The sequence below is a fragment of the Cucumis melo genome, chromosome 1, assembly GCF_025177605.1.
Source record: "Cucumis melo cultivar AY chromosome 1, USDA_Cmelo_AY_1.0, whole genome shotgun sequence".
Classification (NCBI taxonomy): Eukaryota; Viridiplantae; Streptophyta; class Magnoliopsida; order Cucurbitales; family Cucurbitaceae; genus Cucumis; species Cucumis melo.
The window spans coordinates 6,573,331-6,578,330 of record NC_066857.1 but is presented as its reverse complement, the minus strand read 5'-3'; positions in this window follow the sequence as shown (position 1 = coordinate 6,578,330).

Below are 5,000 nucleotides of genomic sequence, written 5' to 3'. Positions count from 1 at the left end.
ATTGCAAGACATCTCGTATCTTCACGAACAAACCCGCTTGGAGTGCACGCCCACACCGAGGTGCAAGCATTGTCCGCGCAAGCCCATCCGAGCATCAACTCGACACCCGCTCTCACTCCCCGCCCAACGGTCGGACGTGGCACTCCGACGAAACCCATCCACCGAGCACAAAGCAATCGCAAGACATCTCGTATCTTCACGAACAAGCCCGCTTGGAGTGCACGCCCACACCGAGGTGCAAGCATTGTCCGCGCAAGCCCATCCGAGCATCACCTCGACACCCGCTCTCACTCCCTGCCCGACGGACAAGCCCATCGTTATGGCCAAACCCCTCCGCCAAGCACGAAGCAATCGCCAAGACAAGCACACTTGGAGTGCACGCCCACACCGAGGTGCAAGCATTGTCCAAGCACGCCCATCCCGCTCTCACTCCTTGCCCGACGGTCGGATGTGGCACTCCGGCCGAACCCTTCGTCCACCAAGCACAAAGCAATCGCAAGTTATCTCGTCTCCTCACGAACAAGCCCGCTTGGAGTGCACGCCCACACCGAGGTGCAAGCATTGTCCGCGCAAAGCCCATCCGAGCATCAACTCGACACCCACTCTCACTCGCCGCCGGCGGCCGGAGGTGGCACTCCGCCGGCGCCGACCCCCCAAGCATATGTGCCCATGATGGGCGCAATGTGCTTGAAGGGTCGGCGCCGCGGCATAGGGGTACCCCCGCGCCCCGCCCATGCAGGCAGGTCGCCCCCCTATATAGTACATTCTGGCTTTTTTGGGTCTGGCAGGCTTGCATATGAAAAAGCCGAAATGTCACACCATGCCATAACTTTTGATTGTGTTATTATTATGACCGGGACTTGATTGTATTATCTTTTAGACATTCAAATGAGTGTGGAAAACAAGTTTCATAATTTTTGAACCAACCAATAATATTTTATGAATTTTTATTGTTAAAAAATTAAAAAAAATTTAAAAATAGTAAAACGTTTCCAAAAATTCTAATTTTTGGAGGACATCCTTTGTTTACATTGTTTAGCTCCCAGAAAAAATTTCATAACAATCCAAGCACTAGAAGATAGGTTTGGCATCACTTTTGTGTGTTGAGTGGGCATTGCGGCCGTAGGTGCGCATGGGGCGTGCATGGTGGGCGTTGGGTGGGCACGATGGGCGTACGGCGTGCGCACCGAGTGGGCACAAGACAGCGCCAAGAACCTCTATCGTGGGCACCTTGCGCGCGGCCCCATGCGCGCACGCCCCACGCAGACGCATGGGCTTGCGGCGCGCGCGGCCCCATGCGCGCACGCCCCACGCAGACGCATGGGCTTGCGGCGCGCGCGGCCCCCTGCGCGCACGCCCCACGCAGACGCATGGCGCGCGCGGCAACCTGCGCGCACGCCCCACGCAGACGCATGGCGCGCGCGGCACCCTGCGCGCAAGCCCCACGCAGACGCATGGCCATGCGGCGCGCCCGCCCATGGCCGTGCCGCATTCGTGCGCATGGGGGCGCGCATGCTGCATGCTCGGTGGGCCTGTGGGCACCTACGGTGGGGGCATGGGTTTGTTCCAACAACCTCCATAGAGTTTTTTCCATGAATTCTAGACGTGGGTGGTCACGCCCAACAAAGACGCATGCTGCGCGCGGCTTGCGCGCACGTCCCACGCAGACGCTTGGGCATGCGGCGCGGGGACACACGCCCGCAGACGCATGCCGCGCTTGGAACTCTGCGCGCACGCCCCACACACGCCCGAAGGGCATGGCGCATGGTGGGCACGGAAGAGGTACAATAACCTCTCAATTATTTTTGTGATGCACCGTAGGCGTTCGTGTGCAAGCCTCGGCCACGGGCATGCGGCGCGCGCCCCACACACGCCCGTAGACGCTTGAAGGGTCGGCCCCCTGCGCGCACGCCCCCCGCAGACGCACGGGCATGCAGCGCGCGACCCACACACGCCCACTAACGCACGGCGCGCGCGCCCATGTGCGTGATTTGTACTCCAAGACCTCGGCCTTGGCCTTGGGCCTTGACTTGCACACGAGCACCCTATCTTATACTTGGGCATTCAAAGATTATTTGCTTCACTAACATTTATACTTGTTTTCTAGTCTAAGGCCAACCCCTCACTAACACTTATGTTTTTCGTCCTTTTACATAAGATATAACCTCCACGGAAATTGGAAGAAATAAATGAGTTGTGTGTGGGTAGGGTCGAGATGAATCTCGGTGGATCATGGCAACAAGGCTCATCTGCCACTTACAAGCCAAGCACGCACGCCCCTTAGACGGATCCCCACGCTCGCACAAGCATCGCGTGCGCGGTGTCACAATCGTAACTTCTCGACACGATTGTGCGGCACTTGCTTAGCTCAATCAGCAAGTCAGCCGTTCGAAAATCGGAATCCGCGGTCAAACTCGCGGTAGGACGTAGCCTCCCTTCCCGTTCTTGGAAAAATGTTTTTATAAAACGGGAGAGAGAAAGTAAATAGTTGAAAACGTCATAAAGAAAGCATTGAAGACTGTCAATTGCAAGGAAAATAACTCAACATGCAAAGAGTGCGACAAGGCTTGGGCGGGGGTCGGACTGTTCATGTACCCCCTATAGTACATATTGAGAATTTTGGCCTTGGCAGGCTTGCATATGAAAAAGCCGAAATGTCACACTGTGACTCGGCGACACCTAAACGAAAGAATTAACCTAAACTACTTTCAAGACATAAAGATAAAGTGATTTGGGGGTATTCGGGCATACGACCAACGGTAAATAATACGTTGGACAATTATGCCCCTGACATTCTCCCCCTCTTAAACGGTTGACGTCCTCGTCAACTGGCGAAGCTGGAGCTCTTCGGTCTTCTGCGTCCACGCTTCAAAATCTTCGAAAGGTCTTCCATTGGTTACCTCCACGAGGGGCTTCTTCCGCTGCACCAGGAATTTATGTACCTCCCTCGTGGGCCTTCTACTAATCCTTACTCTGTCAGCAAGGGCTTGCTCGACTTCTCTGTCTTCCTCCAGGTCCAGGTTGACAGATGATCGTACGGCGTTGTTGCACCGTCAATTGGAAGCTTGGTCATCCCCTCGAACTCGAGAGGGCATCGCCTTTGATCTCCCCTCTCCTCCATCGGCCTTGAAGCTTCTTCTAGGCACACTCGAGCGATGTTGGCCATCTGTTCACATTCTTCTTTGACTCGGTGGACTTGAGGGCGGTCCCTTAGACAAGGGCCATCAGCGACGGGCGGCAATGCAGAATGCCTCTTATCTTCAATCTCAAACGGACTTCTCTTGTTCGGCGAGTCTGTCTGAGCACTACTACCGAATTGGGCTACCTTCAGCAGTTGAACCCAATTCTTTTGTCTGCCATCAACACAATGATGCAGCTGTTCTGCGAGCACACAACTGAGTTGCTCGGCTTCGACTTCCGAAGTCTTGGTCGCCTCGACGACCCCAAGACTTGGCTCCTCGATCATGGCTTGCTTTGAACCATTGAGGGCGACCTGACACTCGAGGTTCTCGCTCCACTGAGTGTCTTCTCCTCTCGACGACCCACCTTGGTGGGACTCCCCCGCATGAATCAGCACGCTCACCTGTCCCTGCACAAAACAACAATTTCCTCCCTTGGCATCAGTAAGACCCAGCGGTGCCACGGGGAACTCGTATGCTTCATGCCTAGTGACACAACTTTTCCCGAGTCCCTTTGCCTTCGTTGTTCTTACTCGACATTGCCTCGGTCGGTCGTCTGATTTTGGGCGATGCTTCACTCCACGTCGGCAGTCCACCCGCCTCGTGAGCATGGGGAGTGGACTTTTACGCCGGACCGTGAGCTTACTCTGGGTACGACGGTCAACACACTGTTGTGGGCTCCTGTCCTTCTTCTTCAGGGAAAGGACGCGGGCTCCATACGGAGCTTGTACGGGTATACTACACCCTGTATTCAACAACGTCTCTGATGGTTCCCGAAGTTTGGTCAACTCCGGCGGCGCCATGCGATAAGCATTCTTCGCATGCGCTTTTGCCTCTGATGGCGGCTCTTTCCCATGGTCGGTCCTCCTTCGCCTCGACGAGGACTTGGGCCAACTACTTGGCATCACACCATGGCGCTTCTCTGGGACACACAGAGTGTCCTTGGGGACTGTCTCCCCCGGCTTTTCCAACGCCCCAACCAGGATCTCCACAGATGGTGGTTCCTCTTGGGCACGACTCCCGTCTAGTTGCATGGCCGATATCATTCTGAACCCGTTAGGCTGCCGAATATCTGCTTGCACTACTGTGGGGAAGGATCCGGTGATCGCTAGACATTTGGCTGACGGCATTGGAATGACTTGATGTTCGAGGAGGAACTCCATTCCCAGCACTACATCGAAGTCGTCCATCTTTACAACCACAAAGTCTACGGGGCCTCTCCATCCTCCCAACTTTATCGTCGTTCGCTTCACCAATCCGACGATAGGTAGGGCAATAGAATTCACGGCTTTCATCTTTCCTGAATCCCTCTCCCAATGGAGCCCTAGACGCCTGGCTTCTGCTTCTGTAATAAAGTTGTGGGTTGCACCAGAATCAACCATTGTGCTCTTAGTCTGCTTTTGGTTGATCCAGGTGTCAACATACAGTAAGCCCCCTTTCGATGGCACGTGGCTCTCCCCTGACTTTTTCTGGAGAGAGGACATGTATTTTATGGCCCCTATCCGGGTCTTCTCGCCCCCACCTATCAGGCCCGCTTCATCCTCGACTTGATTTGACTTATCGTCTGAATCCGCAATTAAGGAGGCCTGAAACGCATGGAAGTCGACTTTGTTCGGGCATTCTCTTGCCAAATGGGGCCCCTGACATATGAAACAACTGAGGGGACGCTTGTTTGGGCTTCGATCATTCGGCCTTCGCCATGTATTTTCGGTGGTTGACTGGTAAGGTTTGCGGTCCTTACCAGAACGTTTGTCTCCCCCGACAGCTTTGGGAGAGCTCGGGCGACTATCCCTGTTCCTTCTTGGTGAGGAACTTTGATTA